The sequence below is a fragment of the Scyliorhinus torazame genome, chromosome 9 (genome assembly GCF_047496885.1).
Source record: "Scyliorhinus torazame isolate Kashiwa2021f chromosome 9, sScyTor2.1, whole genome shotgun sequence".
Lineage (NCBI taxonomy): Eukaryota > Metazoa > Chordata > Chondrichthyes > Carcharhiniformes > Scyliorhinidae > Scyliorhinus > Scyliorhinus torazame.
This window is the reverse complement of record NC_092715.1, coordinates 126,700,219-126,720,996: the sequence shown is the minus strand read 5'-3', so window position 1 is coordinate 126,720,996 and position 20,778 is coordinate 126,700,219.

Here is a 20,778-nt window from a genome sequence, read left to right as displayed (position 1 = left end):
TCCTTCCGCGCAGGCCCGCTGTGTGGCTCCACCGTGTTGTGCGGCGCCAGCACGTAAACGGCCTCCATGCGCCAGTGAGGAAACGGCCACTGCACGCATGCACGGACCCCGCCGGCAGTGCAGGGCCGTGTATCGGCGCCGGAGCAGCGCGCAGCCCTCAGGCGCCGTGCTGGCCCCCTATGCCCACTGAATCGCTGGGCCCATTAACGTTGGCGTGAAACACTCGGTGTTCACACCGGCGTCAACACTTGGCCGGGATTTTGGAGAATCCCGGCCTGTATCTTCTGTCCATTCTTTGGACAGTAGTGAAGAAATGATTAAGTACAATCATACTTGTCATTTATGCTGGTAATCTATGAACCGACTGTCAGAGTAGGTTCATATGTATTTTAACAAATTCAGTTATTTATCTTTAGCATTCAACATGTTGCGTAATATTAAAATAGATCTGAAAAGATTATTGAAATCTATCTCTAAATTTCCGTGATGGCACATTTTTGTGGAGCATCAACGTGAATGAACTTTTTCAATGAAGTGGACATGGAGTGCACATTGTATCATTCATGATGTCTTCAGTCTTAGGTAAGTATTGGACGAAATTCAGCAATCGCGTTATGCCCAGCGTGGATCCGGGCTGTGCCGGTGAATAGCAGGGGAGGCTCAAATTGCGATTTGCGAGGTTGAAATGCAGGAATTACCCGACTCCCCAGCAGGAAGTCACACCGCGTTCTTCGGTATTCCTTTTCAAACATGTGAAGCTGGTACAATGGTTTCTGAGGAGAGCTGAGGAGGTGAGTAGCCTTTTCCATTTACCGTCATGCTGCTCCAGGGCAACGGAGTTGCTGCCTAAGTGCTCGGGGGGAGGGAGGGGGCCCTTCAGGGGGGTTGGGCTTGATCGGGTGGCTGAAGCGTTCCAGGTCAGGGGTCACCCCTGGGCTGGGGGTTGAGGGGCTGTGCATCTGTGAGGCCTTCATATTTTGGAGACCCATAACAGTGGTAGCCATAGCTGCAGCCTGCCTGTCCTAACAAACACTTCCAGGACAGAGCAGCAGCCTCTCTCTTGAAAGTCTGTTTCACCCCCTTTGACTGTGAGCAGCCTCTAGCTTCACAGCTGATGGCTATCTCAAATGAGGAATTAGCCTCATTACTGTAATAGCGCTTCACGCTGATGAGCTCTCAGGTGCTTCCTCGAGGGCACACGTGCCATGCATCAAAGGATGATTAGAGCACTGCATGTCTGGCAATCTTTGATGCCTGAACAGTGTGCCAGAACCCGAGGAGTTCGGGTTCCATAGAGGCAGCTGTCAACAATCAAACACTAAAGAGCTGGGCTTCACTGCTGGGGATCCTCTCGAGGCCAAAGGGTAAGTGTCTGGATGAGCGGAGGGCAGCTGAGCACGACCTCCCGTGCTCCTGGAAGAGATCTAGGGTCTAGGGGCTCCTGGTATGGCGGGGGTGAGTGTGCAGAGCAAGGTTTACTGGTGCAACTGGTTCACTGGATGGCATTCTGAGAGAAGGCGGACAGTCATGGAAAAGGTGGGTGAGGCTTGTTGATCCAGGATTCCGCTTGGGGGCCTCGCATCCTTCCACTGAAGAAGAATCCTTCGCCGGGTTACCAGGGACGCAAAGGCCAGAATACCGGCCTCTTTCGCCTCCTGCACTCCCGGGTCCCCTGCAACCCCAAATATTGCGAGCCCCCAGCCCGGTTTGACCCTGGATCCTACCACCCTCAACACCGTCCTTGCTACGCCCTTCCAAAACTCCTCCAGCACTGGGCACGCCCAGAACATATGGGTGTGATTTGCCGGGCTCCCTGAGCACCTAACACACCTGTCCTCACCCAAAAAAATCCGGCTCATCCTTGTCCCGGTCATGTGTGCCCTGTGCAGCACCTTAAACTGTATGAGGCTGAGCCTCGTGCACGAACAGGAAGAGTTTGCCCTCCCAAGGGCATCTGCCCACGTCCCCTCCTCGACCTCCTCCCCCAACTCCTCCTCCCATTTACCTTTCAACTCCACCACCGAGGCCTCCTCCTCCTCCTGCATCACCTGGTAAGTTGCCGAGATCTTCCCCTCTCCAGCCTACACCCCCGAGAGCACCCTGTACTGTACTGTGCGTGGCAGCAGCCGCGGGAATTCCACCACTTGCCGCCTGGCAAACGCCCTTACCTGTAAATACCTAAAGGTGTTCCCCGGGGGGAGCCCGTACTTCTCCTCCGGCTCACCCAGGCTGGCGAACTTCCCATCCACAAACAGGTCCCCAACCCTTCCTATCCCTGCCCTGTGCCACCCCGAAAACCCTCCATCTATTCTCCCTGGGACAAACCGGTGGTTCCCCCGTATTAGGGTCCACAGCGAGGCGCCCACTTCCCCCTTGTGCCGTCTCCACTGCCCCCAGATTTTGAGGGTAGCCACCACCACTGGGCTCGTGGTATACCTCATTGGAGGGAGCGGCAGCGGCACCGTTGCCAGCGCACCCAGACTTGTTCCCTCACAAGACGCCGTCTCCAGCCTCTTCCATGAAGCCTCCTCCCACTCCATCACCCACTTGCGCACCATCGCCACATTGGCGACCCAGTAGTACCCACAGAGGTTGGACAGTGACAGCCCCCCCATCCCTACTCCGCTCCAGGAACACCCTTCTCACCCTCAGCGTGCCTCGCGCCCACAAAAACCTCGTTATGCTCCTGTTGACCCGCCTAAAAAAGGCCTTCGGGATAAGAATGGGGAGGCACTGGAACAGGAACAAAAACCTTGGGCGCACCGTCATCTTAACTGACTGCACGCTACTCGCCAGGGACAGCGGCAACGCGTCCCACCTCTTAAACTCCTCCTCCATTTGCTCCACTAGCCTCGTGAAATTAAGTCTATGCAGGGCCCCCCAGCTCCTGGCCACCTGGACCCCCAAATACCTGAAGCTCTTCTCTGCCCTTTTTAGGGGGAGCTCGCCAATCCCCCTCTCCTGGGTGAACCACGAACAACTCGCTCTTCCCCATGTTGAGCTTGTACCCTGAGAAATCCCTGAACTCCCTGAGGATCCTCATTACCTCCGGCACTCCCCCCACCGGGTCTGCCACATATAGCAGCAAGTCGTCCGCATAGAGCGACACCCTGTGCTCCTCCCCACCCCGCACCAACCCCCTCCAGCTCCTCGACTCCCTCAGTGCCATAGCCAGGGGTTCAATCGCCAGTGCGAAGAGTAGGGGGGACATGGGACAACCCTGCCTCATCCCTCGGTGCAACCGAAAGTACTCAGACCTCCTCCTGTTCGTGGCCACACTCGGGACCATCGGGACCTCGTACAATAGCCTAACCCACCTGACGAACCCCTCCCCAAACCCGAACCTCTTCAGCACCTCCCACAAGTACCCCCACTCTACCCTATCGAAGGCCTTTTCAGCGTCCATCGCCACCACTATCTCCGCCTCCCCCTCCCTCGCCGGCATCATAATAACATTCACGAGCCTCCGCACATTCGCGTTCAATTGCCTCCCCTTCACGAACCCTGTCTAGTCTTCGTGGATGACCTGCGGCACGCAATCCTCAATTCTCGTGGCTAAGACCTTCGCCAGCACCTTGGCATCTACGTTTAACAACGAAATCGGCCTGTAAGACCCACACTGCAGGGTATCCTTGTCCCGCTTCAGGATCAAGGAGATCAGTGCCCGGTGTGGTGTTGGGTTCTCTGGTGCACAGATGAGCCAACACAGTTGTATGTGGTACAACTCTATTTTATTTTAACTCTTATAATACAGTTCGTTCTGGATACTCTGCACGTGCTGTCTCCCTGAGTGTGTCGTGTAGCAGGTCTGTCCTGGTCCTCGTCTCCAGCTAATACTGACCACCGGGTGTCGTGTTTGTGCTTTTATATCTTTCTGTGATTGGTTGTGGTGTGTGTTCTGATTTGCCTGTTGGTGTGTCTATCATGATGTGTGTGTTTGAATATCATGACATCCTCCCTTTTTACAAAGATATGTGCCTACGTGGTTATAAATATAATCGTGTCGTGAGTGCATCTAAGAGTGTGTGCGTGTGTTGTGTACAGCGTGTGTATATGACGTAACTATTTACATGGGGTGATGTCGGGTGCGTCACACTAACAAGGTTATACCATAACAAAACATGAATGCGAGAAAAAAAAAAACTTGAACAGTGGTCCGGTCAGACGATATCTGAAACGATAAACAACAACAGGTTATAATACAGAAGTGTTTGACTTTTTGAACGTATGAACAGCGTTATAAGTCCAGTCTAATGGGTGACCGCCTCAAGAATAGGCTGGTCCTCAAGCCGGTTCAGCTGTGGAGATTTGGGGTCACACTGGTTCACCTTGGACTGTTGGAGGTGATGCTGTTGCCGAAGTCTCTACTTTTCCATTTGTTGTACTTCGTGCAGTGCTTGGTTTTTCATTCGTGCAAATATAACATTCAACATCTTTGTTAGTGTTGCCGTGGCTGTGGTTTGGTTCTGGTGGCGATGGAAGGGGCATGATCCGTGGCATCTCCACGAAGTCATCCTTGGGAACCAGTGGAGGATCCGGCGTGTGCGTATGGTTCAGTTGCGAGCGTGGAAGGCGGCGCAAAGCTCGCTAATTGCGCCTACGCACCAATCCATCCGCCCTGCATGCCAGGAACAAGGAGGAGTTTTTTTTCTTTTTATGTTTGTGGTGGACGGCATCTTGTAGCCGATGGGTCGTTGCCATCAAAGTAGCACCATCACTAATATCATGCAAGGCGATGACTGTGCCAGATGTGGAAGTTGGCCGAGACCGTGCACGCTGGTTCCGGCCACCTGCTGTGCCGGAAGGGCGACTCCGCAGAGAAACGTCGAAGCATGTCGCCTTGGAGAGAGAATTGTTGCTCGCATCAACGTCTGGCGATGGCGCGAATTGGTGTGTCCGTCTTGGACCGCCGGTGCTGGTCGCCACTGCCGACCCAGTGGGACTGCCACGCGATCCATTCCCTGTCGCCGTGGCATCCGCCGTCACCCTGAGCGTGCCATCACCGAGGCCGCGACACCGCCCGTCCGGAGCAAGGTCTGGCGTGCGCGAATCAGAGTCGGCGCTTGGCTGCTCCCCATCTGGAGTCCGGTCTGCCTTCCGTCGATGCTCCCCTTCCGGAGTCCCAACAGGTTCACTGGAGGCAGCCGAGATTCCCTGAAGCTGCACTTCTGGAGTCGGAACATGCAGGAATGCACCAACCAGTGGAGAGGCTCGAGCCATCGAGGGTGGAAGCGGTGCGCCACCACCGCAGTCGTCAGTGGTCCCACCGTGATCGTCGAGTGCCTCGGTACGCACTAGGCGAGGTCTGTCACCTTGCACCTTTTGCATGGGAAGTGGGATGCTGTCGTCACTCGTCTCACATCCCGTGGATAGATCCTCATTAGCAGCTTGCTGTTCACTAGTGTTGGGTAAATTGTCAGAGTTTTCATCTGGTGGTGCACACCATGTCGGTGGACTGTCATTGTCTTGCCGTTGTCCTTCATTTGGGCTTTTCTTCTTTGGAATTTTAAATCTTCCCCCAGACATTGCAGAACCTTGTTTATTACCCCCAAATTCTCCCATATGTATGGTCTCGAATATAGGATCCAATGTTTCTATCGACATTGTACTATTTTCCAAAGAACATTCCGTTTCACTTTTCTTCTCAGGTACCTCATATGTATCTTTGTCTAATGTACATGCCTTCATGGTCTCTGGGTCTGATTGTGCTGGGACTGGCATGGTCACAGTCTCTCTTTTACTGTTCTCAATTGCCCACATTATACTCCCCATACATAACTGCTTAATCACTGGGGTTAGTGTGGTACAATGGATAATCGGGTCGACCTTATCTGCATCTTCACCATTAGTGGAAAGCACACTTGGTTCACTTGAAACTGCTGCGGGTTTTAAATTCGTTATCTGGCTACTCAATGTCGGTGTCCTCAGGATTCTTGCTCCAATGTTCTGCTCATTTATCAGTGGAGTGTGTATAGGTTCAATGCAATTAATGTTCCCCTCAAGGTTTGAAGAGTCATTACTGACTAACTGCTGGTCTCCGAAGTTGGGACTTTGCAGTGTTGTGTTGAAGGGAGACATTTGTCCCTGCTGTAGATATGATTCAGGTTGTGTTATTTCCATTACCTGAGGATCAATGTCTTGTCCATTTTTTCGATCCGTACTAAAACACTGGCAATTCTCAGTCTGCTCCTTGCAAGTTAAACATTCAATTAATTTCTTTAGCAAATCCTCAGCATCCTTCTGTGACCGTGCAGCATTATTAATCTCTGTTCGGCTATAATGATCCTGAAGGTCAGCGCATAAACCTTTTTTCTTCGGGCTTGGAAGAGGCGATTCCTTTGGCTTGTCCTCAGTTGGGCTTGAACAGTCTTCAGCGCTGTGCCCTTCATTGTAGCATGAGAGACCGTCAAGGTCATGCTGCTGTGTAGTGGAGCATGGTAGGCTGTTATAGCCTTCTTGCTGTTCACGTGAGCATGGCAGACTTGCATCGTCTGCCGCTGGTTGGTCAGGAGAGGTTGCTAGACCCTCATGGTCTTGTTCCTGCAAGGACCGCACATTGGAGTCTTGCGTTGCTTCTATCGTGGAGGCTGTCCACGAGCTCTCTGTGGAGGCTTGTGACACTGGAGTCACTTCTTGTTCGTGCAAGGACTGCGCTCTGGAGTCTTGCGTTGCTTCTATCGTGGAGGCTGTCCACGAGCTCTCTGTGGAGGCTTGTGACTCTGGAGTCACTTCTTGTTCATGCAAGGATTGCGCTCTGGAGTCTTGCGTTGCTTCTATCGTGGAGGCTGTCCACGAGCTCTCTGTGGAGGCTTGTGACACTAGAGTCACTTCTTGTTCGTGCAAGGACTGCGCTCTGGAGTCTTGCGTTTCTGCAATTGTGGAGTCTGTCCACGAGCTTGCTGTGGAGGCTTGTGACTCTGGAATCACTTCTGGTTCATGCGAGGACTGCGCTCTGGAGTTTTGCATGTCTTCTTTCATAGAGTCGGGAACGTTGAGCGGGACGTGGACCACGCTCTGTGTGGCAGTAGGGCGCTCTCCGTGTGCTTGCACCGCTCCCTGTCTGTTAATGTCAGGCTGCAGCATCATCCGGTACTGATAAGTTGGGACGTCATATCTGCTGGATTGAAGATCCTCAAATCCGAAAAATGAATCCACATCTGCGTCGGATTCAATGTGGGGGCCGCCAATTTGCAACACGAAAGGTTCGTCCGAGTCATAGTCGTATAGGACCACGGAGCTATCATTGGGCTCGCGAGGTCCGGAAACACTGTAAAGATCGTCATCGAAGTATTGTGCGTAGGTAACTGCTTGTCGGAGGGTTCTTCGGAGGTCAAATTCATCTCCTGGGTCAATTTGTGGCAATGTGCTGTCATTCCAGGTGAGGGAAGGTTGTTTTACAGCTTTAACAGATTTTTGTTTTTTTGATTTGGGACGTTTCCCTTTTAAATTGGATTTGGGACGTTTCCCCTTTAAATTGGTGCAGTCTGGGGCCTCTGACATCCTGACGCTCGGTATGTAGCACGTAGGAAGCGACTGCGCATGCTCAGATCGCTGTTCCTTTACCGATGGCCGTTTTCTTGACTGCGCATGCGCAGCATCTCGCGCATGCGCAAACGAAACTTCCGGTCCTGCGCACTGCTCGCGCAACTGTGCTAGCGTGATACCTTTAGCAAGATGGCCGCCGACCTCGACCCAGCCCTCTCTCAGGCCCGGGATTTCGGCCTCTGGGAATTCGGGCTCCGGGATCCCGGCCACGAGGCGAGTACTGCAGCTTTTCTTACCTTTACTTGCCGATTGGATTGCGTTTTCTTCACAGTACTTGGAGAATTTGTCCAGGACTGCCTGGTAATCGTACCTTTGCTGCCTCCTGAAGAACCTGAACCTTGTGAATATTTCTCTTGCCCTTGCACCGGCGATGGTGAGGAGAAATGCAATTTTTTCGCTATCATCCAGGTCTTGGAGTTCAGCTGCCACCAGGAACAATTCGAACACTTGCCGGAATCGCCGCCAGTTTTCGCGGAGATCGCCGTGGCACTGGAGCGGCTGCGGAACGGGGAGCTCTATCATTTTGCCTGGGCACTGCTGGTTGTCTCTGTACACTGAGGTATGCCGGCAGGTATCGATCCACTCCTGTACCATGTGGTGTTGGGTTCTCTGGTGCACAGATGAGCCAACACAGTTGTATGTGGTACAACTCTATTTTATTTTAACTCTTATAATACAGTTCGTTCTGGATACTCTGCACGTGCTGTCTCCCTGAGTGTGTCGTGTAGCAGGTCTGTCCTGGTCCTCGTCTCCAGCTAATACTGACCACCGGGTGTCGTGTTTGTGCTTTTATATCTTTCTGTGATTGGTTGTGGTGTTGTGTGTTCTGATTTGTCTGTTGGTGTGTCTATCATGATGTGTGTGTTTGAATATCATGACACCCGGGACATCCTCGGGGGGCAAAGCCCCCCCCCCCTCCCTTGCCTCATTGAAGATCCTAACCAGCAACGGGCCCAACAGGTCCACATATTTTTTGTGGAACTCGACGGGAAACCGTCCGGCCCCGGTGCCTTCCCAGCCTGTATGCTCCCTATCCCTTTGGCCAGCTCCTCCAGCCCAATCGGGGCCCCTAATCCCACCACCAGTCCCTCCTACACCTTTGGGAACCTCAATTGGTCCAGAAAGCGGCCCATCCCTCCCTCCTCCAGTGGGGGCTCGGACCGATACCGTTCCTCATAAAAGTCCCTGAAGACCCCATTGATGCCAACCCCACTCCGCACCACACTCCCTCCTCTGTCCTTAACTCCCCCGATCTCCCTAGCTGCGTCCTGCTTCCGAAGCTGATGCGCCAGCATCCGACTTGCCTTTTCCCCATATTCATAAATCGCCCCCTGGGTCTTCCTCCATTGCGCCTCCGCCTTCCTGGTGGTCACCAGGTCGAATTCGGCCTGGAGGCTACACCTCTCCCTCAACAGTCCCTCCTCAGGCACCTCCGCATACCGCCTGTCTACCCTCACCATCTCCCCCACCAGCCTCTCCCTCTCCATCTGCTCTCTCCTCTCCTTGTGGGCCCTAATGGAGATCAGCTCTCCCCTAACCACCGCCTTCAGTGCCTCCCAGACCAACACCACTCGGACCTCCCCATTATCGTTGGCCTCCAGGTATCTCTCTATGCTTCCTCGGACCAGCTCACTCACCTCCTCGTCCGCCAGCAGCCCCACGTCCAAGCGCCACAACGGGTGCTGCTCCCTCTCCTCCCCCAGTTCTAGGTCTACCCAATGCGGGACGTGATCCAAAATGGCTATCGCCGAGTACCCGGTATCCTCTACTCTCTCTATCAGCGCCCTACTCATAATAATAAAGTCAATCCGGGAATAGACCCTATGAACATAGGAAGAACGAAAATTCCCTAGACCCCGGCCTTGCAAATCTCCAAAGGTCCACCCCTCCCATCTGGTCCATAAACCCCCTCAGCACTTTAGCCGCCGCCGGCTTCCTACCCGTCCTAGACCTGGAGTGGTCCAGTGCCGGATCCAACACCGTGTTAAAGTCCCCACCCATTATCAGGCCCCCCACTTCCAAGTCCGGGATCCGACCCAACATGCGCCGCATAAAACCGCATCATCCCAGTTCGGGGCGTACACGTTGACCAGCACCACCCTCTCCCTTTGCAGATTACCACTTACCATTACATACCTGCCGCCATTGTCTGTCACAATGCTCAACGCCTCGAACGACACCCTCTTTCCCACCAAGATCGCCACCCCCCGATTTTTGGCATCCAGCCCCGAATGAAACACCTGACCTACCCACCCCTTCCTCAATCTTACCTGGTCTGCCACCTTCAGGTGTGTCTCCTGGAGCATGACCACATCCGTCTTCAGCCCCTTCAGGTGCGCTAACACCCGGGCCCGCTTGACCGGCCCGTTCAGCCCCCTTACATTCCAGGTTATCAGCCGGATCAGCCTAGCGTAGAGAGCATAGAGAGACTAGCCATAACCCCTCCTCGGCCAGCCACGCGCCCGCATCCCACGCCCGGCCCATTCCCCACAGCGGCAGACCCCTGTCCTAACCCCCTCTACTCGCTCCAGCTCCCCCTTGACCATACTAGCAGCAACCCGGTTCCCCCCCCCCCCCCCCCGCCCCAGTTAGGACCCCTCCTAGCTGCTTTGCTCCCCCCATTGCACTCCCGCATGTCAGCTGACTCCTGCTGACCCCGGCCACTCCCGCCTCTCCTTCGACTCCTCCCATTGTGGGACATCCCCTCCTCCTCCATTACCCATCAGCAGGCTCTCCGCCTCCCCCTTCCATCCTAAGCGTGGGAAACAACCCTCGCTTCCCCGCCCCCTCCAGCCTTCAGCGCGAGAAAAAGCCCGTGCTTTCCACCTACCCGGTCCCGCCGCCTCTGACGCAGCTCCTTTTACAGGCCCAGTCCCCTCACCCCCGACTCGGGCCTCCTCCTCCCCCATGGGGCCCCATCTCCCCTACCGGCCATCCACCCCTACTCCATTTACTTACCCCCCTCCGAGAGTCCACCCGAGAGACCCAACCAAAACAGTGCCCAACCCACACTAACCACCCACACCGAACCAAAAAGAAACAAGAGCAAAGAACCCCCCCTGAAAATATTACACACCAACAGCAATCCCTGACCACCCGACCCTCAGTTTGTGTCCACCTTTTCAGCCTGAACAAAGACCCACGCCTCCTCCGGGGACTCAGAATAATGGTGCCGGTCCTTGTATGTAACCCACAGTCACGCCGGCTGCAGCATGCCAAACTTCACCCCCTTCTTGTGCAGCACCGCCTTCGCCCGGTTGTACCCGGCCCTCTTCTTCGCCACCTCCCCACTCCAGTCCTGATATATTCGAACATCCGTGTTCTCCCACCTGCCGCTCCTCTCTTTCTTGGCCCATCTGAGCACACACTCCCGATCGACGAACCGATGAAACCGCACCAGCACCGCCCGCGGCGGCTCGTTAGCCTTGGGCCTCCTTGCCAGCACTCTATGGGCCCCTTCCAGCTCCAGGGGCCCCTGGAATCACCCCGCCCCCATCAGTGAGTTTAACATGGTGACCACATAGGCCCCCACGTCCGACCCCTCCAGCCCCTCCGGGAGGCCCAGCATCTGCAGATTCTTCTGCCTCGACCGATTCTCCATCTCCTCGAACCGTTCCTGCCATTTCTTGTGAAGCGCCTCGTGCGCCTCCACCTTTACCGCTAGGCCCAAGATCTCATCCTCGTTATCGGCGATCTTTTGTCGGACCTCGCGGATTGCCACCCCATGGGCCATCTGGGTCTCCAGCGGCTTATCAATAGAAGCCTTCATCGGCTCCAGCAGGTCCGCTTTGAGCTCCATGAAGCAGCGTTGGATAACTTCCTGCTGCTCCTGCGCCCACTGCATCCACGATGCCTGGTCCCCGCCCGCCGCCATCTTGATCTTCTTCCCTCGCACTTTCTTTGGGTTCACCACCACTTTTTTAGTCGCCCCGCTCCTGTTCCAAGCCATACACTGTCGGGGGAATGTTGCAGTTTTCTTCTCACACCGGGAAATGTCGAAAAAATTCCGTTGGGGGCCCTGAAAAGAGCCCAAAAGTCCGTTCCAAGCGGGAGCTGCCGAACGTGCGACTTAGCTCTGCATAGCCACAACCAGAAGTTGCAGCCCTAAACCTTTACACCACCAGCTCATTCCAGTGCTCGAGCCGGGACCTGTGTGGCATATCACAGTCACCGCCCACAGATGCATCCGAAAGGTGACGGATGCTCTGATTGCACGGGCATCAGATTATATCATCTTCAAGTTGGACCAGGCCGACCAAGATGCTCGGTCTGACGGATTCGCATACATTGCTGGGATGCATCAGATCCAGGGGCAATTGATGGTCAGCATGACGCTCTGCAAACACTGGGGCATAAGGAAGTGCCCTTTTTAACAGGAAGGGATTCCACTCCCTGAATGTTCAGATCCTGTACGACCACCACCTCCGGATCGAGCACATGTGTATCTATTTCCCAAGGAGCATGCTTGACAGCTCCATCCTGGGACACTCAGATATCTCGGGTGTTTGAGAACATTCCAAGGGTGACAGGTTGGCTTGTGGGGGACAAGGATACCTCCTGAGGTCATGGATGATGACCCGGTACAAAGCCTGAGACCGAGGTGGAGACCCAATACAATGAGGCCCACTCTCCCAACCATGCTGTCTTTGAGCAATGCATCGGGCTGCCAAAACTGCGCTTCCGATGCCTTGAGCACTCTGTGGGGTGCCCTGCAGTACACTCAACAGAGGGTCTCCCGCTATGTGGTGATCTGCTGTGCCCTCCATAAATTGGCACTGCAGTGGGGTGACATGCTGGGGGAGGAGAGGGAGCAGGAGGAGTGGAGGGACAGTGGCCTGATCTGAGGAGGAGGATGAGGGGGGTCCAGGAGGGGCTGGTGTTTAAGCCTGTGGAGGAGCTGGATAATGAAGGACAGGTGGCAGCAAGGGTCCGATGTGCCAGATGGGAAATGGAGGCCCTCATCATCTCCAGATTCTCCTAGGACAAGGCTGCGTCCAACAGCTCAACGCATGCAACACCCATTCTCCTCCTGCCCCTTTTTCCCTCCCGTTGCCCTTCTTCCCTACATCCCTCATTCTCTTCCCCCCAATTCCCCCACCCGCCCCATTTCCCTCCCCTCCATCACATCACCTCCTCCATCATACCACCCCTTCCCCAACCATCCTGTTCTCCTTTCCAAAGTTCTGTGTAATATCACTCCTGGCTGATGGGCCTGCATTGACACTGTCAGCAGGTCAATATACAAGGCAGGAGAGTGATGATAACTCACTGTGAGGAAACCTTTGGGGCTGGATTCTCCTCTGATGGATTCTTTGTTGCACCGGCAACGCGCCCACACCCGGGGATCTCCCGATGATGTGGGGCTTCCCACAATGGAAAACCCCTTTGGCCGGCTTGCGGGACGAGGAATCCCACAGCCGGCAGGGCGGGCCGCACCATAAAACTGGCGCGGGTGGACGGAGAATCCCACCCCTGGTGCTCCTCAGTTTCTGCTAAAGTCTGACTCCTGTCTTTCTGCTGACAGCACGCTCACACCCATCACCTGAACGGGGTCTGCATTGGGGCTTTTGATTTTGGACGACTATGCCAGGGGGCAGGGGGGAGTGCAGGGTAACAGGGGGTGTGGGTCCAGTAGGCCCACGATGAAGAATAACGTGACAGAGGCTTCACATGTATGAGGTGTGACATGTTTTAGTAGTTACAGATTTCCATTCTTCCCTAGCTACAGATAGTGACGGCCACCTCTGCTCCCAGTGCCCACTCAGTGCTCCTCACTCTTCTGTGGTCTACTGCAATGTCTAGGTGTGACCCCAGGAAGCATATCAGAGGTGTAGGCAGCTGGCTGCTTTCTGTGCCCTGTGGCCTTTGATTCCCTTGGCGGACGTTCTCTGGAGGGCCTAAAGCTGGGGTGCCCTGACCAACCTACTGGTGTCATTGGCATCGCTGTGCCATCCTGTTCTGCTCCCTGTCCTTGAGATGAGCCAGTGCCAGGGGAGGGGAAGGGGGGTGGATTCTGAACAAATGGGGACCGCCGTTGTCTCCTTGGCGGCAGGCCCCGGGTTGGTCTCTAGCGCTTCTTCTTCCCTGTTGGTGGCCGTAGGGCTCTGGGGTTTCCGTGGGATGGAGGGGCAGCTGGAGTGAGCATTAGAGGCCTCTGAGTCATCAGGCGTTTCCAGTCCTGGAGGTTCCCCATTGTCTGCACCATGGCGTTGATGCTCTCAGCTATGGTCCTCAGTGACTGGGATATGATGTCGAGGCCCTCAGCCATTATTGTCGCAGACTGAGCCATACCTTGGACACCACCACTCAAGGTGCGGACGTCCTGCTCAAGGTTTCCCACTGCGGTCACCACCCTGCCAGTGTTGGTCTCTGTGCTATCTCCTGTGCCTAAAGACTTTGGGACACCTCCAATTGCCCTTGCAGTCACTGACACCCCCTCTTGAATCTCACGGCTGTGGCTTATCATCCATATCAGCTCCGGGAGAACCTTGTCCAGAGGCACCTGCTGGGACCCAGCTGTGTCCTGAGATCCAGCAGACCTCTAACTGCTGTCTCCCTTGGATGTTCCTTCCTCCACCTGAAGTGCATCAGCAACTGTGTGGTGCTCACCAGTTTGTGCCCCAGAAGCCTGTCCACTAAGGTGTGTGTCTCTGCGCTGATGGAAGGTGCCAGTGATAGCTGTGATGCCTCGCTGGTGGTCTCCTTGGAGCTCTCCTCTGAGGTGTTCTTTTGACTGGTGGGAGGCTATGACTCGGATGGCCTGGCCTCATCAGATGGAAATCCGGTGAGACAATGGACATGTGGTCAATGAGAGGGACGGATAATTTTGTATGACATGAACAATTCACTTGAGACAGGTCTCTGGATGAAGTGACAGCGGATCCTCACCTCTCTGGTGCAAGCCAACCTCGCTGTTGGTGACTGCTCTCTCCTTGTCAAGCCCGCGATTTCCAGGGCCCATTCCTCATAATGGCTCAGTCCTCGAATTTCTCCCGTCTTGGCCCTTTCTCATTAATAATGAGCTATCTTCACCTGCGGGGACAAAGAGACATCAGTGTAAACCACTGCCTGATGGGTCAGGGGGTCTATCGCTGGAGGCATATGTCGGTGCCACACCTGGACATGTAGGGTTGTGCTGGTGGATACGAGGAGATTCTAAGGAACCAGCTTGGAGATCCGTTATGGGGAGGGTGCGAGGTGTCAGCCAGTGGATTGTGGGGGCGGTGTGGGGGGTTGGTGTTGGCTGTTTGAAATTTGGGGGGAGTGGCAGACAGAACATGCCAGGAGAGAGGTGGTAACTTACCCTTGCAGCTCATTGGAGGTCGTTGGTCTTCTTCCGACATTGGACGGCGGTTCTCCAGGTCATGCTGCCCATACTGACTGTTGCTGCCACTGCCTCCAGGTGGCATTACTGATCCTGTTACTTGTTCTTCGACCACCTCAGGGGAACAGGGTGCCCTGCCTCTCATCCTCAGGGTCGAGAAGCATTGTGAGGTCACCTTCGCTAAAGTAAGGAGCAGGTCTGCGCTCTGCCATGCTTGTGTGTTGACTAGGAGTGAGGTAGCGTATAAAAGCAGATGTTCCTTGTTAGTGGTGAGCAGTAGATGCGTGAGTCGGGTGAACCAGACGGCGAGGGAGCCAGCAATGTCAAGAATCACTTTTTGGCACGAAGTGCCGTTGAACACGGGCAGCGATTTCGACAATGTGGCTACCGTGAAACTCCCTGCCAAACATGCCCAAAACCTGACTTTAACTTTGGTCCGCTGAATCGCACCAAATTTGTTTTGTTATTTGTTATACGAACTGATACTGGGTCTCCAGCTTCAATGGCAATGTCCAGTATATTGGACCAAAATGTTTACTGACCTGTCAATCTTTTGTAGAACTACTGGGCGGGAGGTTTGCTCGAGCTCTTCAGGAGGGTTTAAACAAGTTTGGCAGGGGGATGGGAACCAGAGCTACGGATCAGAGGATAAGGTAGCTGTTGAACGTACAGAAATAGTATGCAGTGAGTCTGTGAGGGAGGATAGACAGTTGATAGGGCAAAGGTGCACTCAGTGGGATGGGTTAAAGTGTGTCTGTTTCAATGCAAGGAGTGTCAGGAATAAGAGAGATGAATTTAGAGCATGGATCAGTACTTGGAACTACAATGTTGTGGCCATTATGGAGACATGGAGTTCACATGGGGCTGGAATGGTTGATAGATGTTCCGGGGTTTAGATGTTTTAAGCAGAATAGGGAGGGAGGTAAAAAAGGAGGGGGAGTGGCACTATTAATTAGAGAGTGCATCATAACTGCAGAAAAGGAGGTAATCAAGGAGTGTTTGTCTACTGAGTCAGTATGGGTGGAAGTCAGAAACCAGAAAGCAGCAGTCACTTTATTGGGAGTTTTTTATAGATCCCCCAATAGCAGCAGAGAGATGGAGGAACAGATTGGGTGGCAGACCTTGGAAAGGTGCACAAGTAACAGAGTTGTTGTTATGGGTAACTTCAACTTCCCTAATACTGACGGGAAACTCCTTAGTGCAAATGGTTTGTATGGAGCAGATTTTGTCAGTTGTGTCCAGGAAGGATTCCTGACTCAATATGTAGATAGGCCGACTAGGGAGGAGGCCATATTGGATTTGGTGCTTGGCAACAAACCAGGCCAGGTGTCAGATGTCTCGGTTGGAGAGCATTTCAGTGACAGTGGCCACAACTGCTTGAACTTTACCATAGTCATGGAGAGGGATAGGAACAGATGGTTTGGGAAGGTATTTAATTGGGGGAGGGGAAATTATACTGCTATTAGACAGTATTAGATTAGGATAAATTGGGAACAGAAGTTCTCAGGGAAATGCACAACAGTAATGCAGGGTTCTTTAAGGAGCATTTGCTGCGAGTGCTGGATAGTTTTGTCCCACTGAGACAAGGAAGGAATGGTAAGGTGAAGGAACATTGGATGACAAGAGAAGTGGATCTTCTAGTCAAGAGAAAGAAGGAAGCTTACGTAAGATTGAGAAAGCAAGGATCTGGTACGGCTCTAGAGGTTTACAAGGTTGCCAGGAAGGAACTCCAAAATGGACTTCGGAGAGCTAGAAGGGGGCATGAAAAAGTCCTGGCGGGAAGGATTAGGGAAAACCCCAAGCATTCTACACTTATGTGAGAAATAAGAGGATGATCAGAGTGAGAGTAGGGCCGATCAGGGATAGTGGAGGGAACTTGTACCTAGGGAACTAGAGTCTGAGGAGGTAGGAGAGGCCCTAAATGAATATTTTGCTTCAGTATTCACTAGAGAGAGGACCTTGTTGCTCGTGAGAATAGCGTGAACCAGGTTAATAGGTTCGAACAGGTTGATATTAAGAAGGAGAATGTGCTGGAAATTTTGAAAAGCATCAGGACAGATAGGTCCTCTGGGCCAGACGGGATATACCCAAGGTTACTACAGGAAGCGAGGTAGGAGATTGCTGCGCCGTTCGCGATGATCTTTGCATCCTCATTTTCCACTGCAGTAGTACTGGATGATTGGAGAGAGATGAATGTTGTTCCCCTGTTCAAGAAAGTGAATAGGGAAATCCCTGAGAATTACAGACCAGTCAGTCTTACATCTGTGGTGAGCAAAATACTGGAAAAGATTCTGAGAGATAATATTTATGATTATTTAGAAAAACATAGCTTGATTAAAGATAGTCAGCATGGCTTTGTGAGTGGCAGGTCATGCCTCACAAGCCTCATTGAATTCATTGAGGATGTGACGAGACACATTGATAAAGGTCGGGCAGTGGATGTGGTGTATATGGATTTCAAAGAACAAAGAACAAAGAAATGTACAGCACAGGAACAGGCCCTTCGGCCCTCCAAGCCCGTGCCGACCATACTGCCCGACTAAACTACAATCTTCTACACTTCCTGGGTCCGTATCCTTCTATTCCCATCCTATTCATATATTTGTCAAGATGCCCCTTAAATGTCCCTATTGTCCCTGCTTCCACTACCTCCTCCGGTAGTGAGTTCCAGGCACCCACTACCCTCTGCGTAAAAAACTTCCCTCGTACATCTACTCTAAACTTTGCCCCTCTCACCTTAAACCTATGCCCCCTAGTAATTGACCCCTCTACCCTGGGGAAAAGCCTCTGACTATCCACTCTGTCAATGCCTCTCATAATTTTGTATACCTCTATCAGGTCGCCCCTCAACCTCCTTCGTTCCAGTGAGAACAAACCGAGTTTATTCAATCGCTCCTCATAGCTTATGCCCTCCATACCAGGCAACATTCTGGTAAATCTCTTCTGCACCCTCTCTAAAGCCTCCACATCCTTCTGGTAGTGTGGCGACCAGAATTGAACACTATACTCCAAGTGTGGCCTAACTAAGGTTCTATACAGCTGCAACATGACTTGCCAATTCTTATACTCAATGCCCCGGCCAATGAAGGCAAGCATGCCGTATGCCTTCTTGACTACCTTCTCCACCTGTGTAGCCCCTTTCAGTGATCTGTGGACCTGTACTCCTAGATCTCTTTGACTTTCAATACTCTTGAGGGTTCTACCATTCACTGTATATTCCCTATCTGCATTAGCCCTTCCAAAATGCATTACCTCACATTTGTCCAGGTTAAACTCCATCTGCCATCTCTCCGCCCAAGTCTCCAGACAATCTAAATCCTGCTGTATCCTCAGACAGTCCTCATCGCTATCCGCAATTCCACCAACCTTTGTGTCGTCTGCAAACTTACTAATCAGACCAGTTACATTTTCCTCCAAATCATTTATATATACTACAAAGAGCAAAGGTCCCAGCACTGATCCCTGTGGAACACCACTGGTCACAGCCCTCCAATTAGAAAAGGATCCCTCCATTGCTACCCTCTGCCTTCTATGGCCTAGCCAGTTCTGTATCCACCTTGCCAGTTCACCCCTGATCCCGTGTGACTTCACCTTTTGTACTAGTCTACCATGAGGGACCTTGTCAAAGGCCTTACTGAAGTCCATATAGACAACATCTACTGCCCTACCTGCATCAATCATCTTAGTGACCTCCTCGAAAAACTCTATCAAGTTAGTGAGACACGACCTCCCCTTCACAAAACCGTGCTGCCTCTCACTAATACGTCCATTTGCTTCCAAATGGGAGTAGATCCTGTCTCGAAGAATTCTCTCCAGTAACTTCCCTACCACTGAAGTAAGGCTCACCAGCCTGTAGTTCCCGGGATTATCCCTGCCACCCTTCTTAAACAGAGGAACAACATTGGCTATTCTCCAGTCCTCCGGGACATCCCCTGAAGACAGCGAGGATCTAAAGATTTCTGTCAAGGCCTCAGCAATTTCCTCTCCAGCCTCCTTCAGTATTCTGGGGTAGATCCCATCCGGCCCTGGGGACTTATCTACCTTAATATTTTTTAAGACACCCAACACCTCGTCTTTTTGGATCACAATGTGACCCAGGCTATCTACACCCCCTTCTCCAGACTCAACATCTACCAATTCCTTCTCTTTGGTGAATACTGATGCAAAGTATTCATTTAGTACCTCGCCCATTTCCTCTGGCTCCACACATAGATTCCCTTGCCTATCCTTCAGTGGGCCAACCCTTTCCCTGGCTACCCTCTTGCTTTTTATGTACGTGTAAAAAGCCTTGGGATTTTCCTTAACCCTATTTGCCAATGACTTTTCATGACCCCTTCTAGCCCTCCTGACTCCTTGCTTAAGTTCCTTCCTACTTTCCTTATATGCCACACAGGCTTTGTCTGTTCCCAGCCTTTTAGCCCTGACAAATGCCTCCTTTTTCTTTTTGACGAGGCCTACAATATCACTCGTCATCCAAGGTTCCCGAAAATTGCCGTATTTATCTTTCTTCCTCACAGGAACATGCCTGTCCTGTATTCCTTTCAACTGACACTTGAAAGCCTCCCACATGTCAGATGTTGATTTGCCCTCAAACATCCGCCCCAAATCTATGTTCTTCAGTTCCCGCCTAATATTGTTATAATTAGCCTTCCCCCAATTTAGCACATTCACCCTCGGACCACTCTTATCCTTGTCCACCAGTACTTTAAAACTTACTGAATTGTGGTGACTGTTACCGAAATGCTCCCCTACTGAAACATCTACCACCTGGCCGGGCTCATTCCCCAATACCAGGTCCAGTACCGCCCCTTCCCTAGTTGGACTGTTTACATATTGTTTTAAGAAGCCCTCCTGGATGCTCCTTACAAACTCTGCCCCGTCTAAGCCCCTGGCACTAAGTGAGTCCCAGTCAATATTGGGGAAGTTGAAGTTTCCCATCACCACAACCCTGTTGTTTTTACTCTTTTCCAAAATCTGTCTACCTATCTGCTCCTCTATCTCCCGCTGGCTGTTGGGAGGCCTGTAGTATACCCCCAACATTGTGACTGCACTCTTCTTATTCCTGATCTCTACCCATATAGCCTCACTGCCCTCTGAGGTGTCCTCTCGCTGTATAGCTGTGATACTCTCCCGAACAAGTAGCGCAACTCCACCTCCCCTTTTACATCCCCCTCTATCCCGCCTGAAACATCTAAATCCTGGAACGTTTAGCTGCCAATCCTGCCCTTCCCTCAACCAGGTCTCTGTAATGGCAACAACATCATAGTTCCAAGTAGTAATCCAAGCTCTAAGTTCATCTGCCTTACCCGTAATGCTCCTTGCATTAAAACATATGCACTTCAGGCCACCAGACCCGCTGTGTTCAGCAACTTCTCCCCGTCTGCTCTGCCTCAGAGCCACACTGTCCCTATTCCCTAGTTCTCCCTCAATGCTCTCACCTTCTGACCTATTGCTCCCGTGCCCACCCCCCTGCCATACTAGTTTAAACCCTCCCGTGTGACACTAGCAAACCTCGCGGCCAGGATATTTATGCCTCTCCGTATTAGATGCAACCCGTCCATCTTATACAGGTCACACCTGCCCCGGAAGAGCTCCCAGTGGTCCAGATAACAGAAACCCTCCCTCCTACACCAGCTGTTTAGCCACGTGTTTGTCTGCTCTATCTTCCTATTTCTAGCCTCACTGGCACGTGGCACAGGGAGTAATCCCGAGATTACAACCCTCGAGGTCCTGTCTTTTAACTTTCTGCCTAGCTCCCTGAACTCCTGCTGCAGGACCTCATGCCCCTTCCTGCCTATGTCGTTAGTACCAATATGTACAACGACCTCTGCCTGTTTGCCCTCCCCCTTCAGGATTCCCTCTACCCGTTCGGAGACATCCTGGACCCTGGCACCAGGGAGGCAACATAC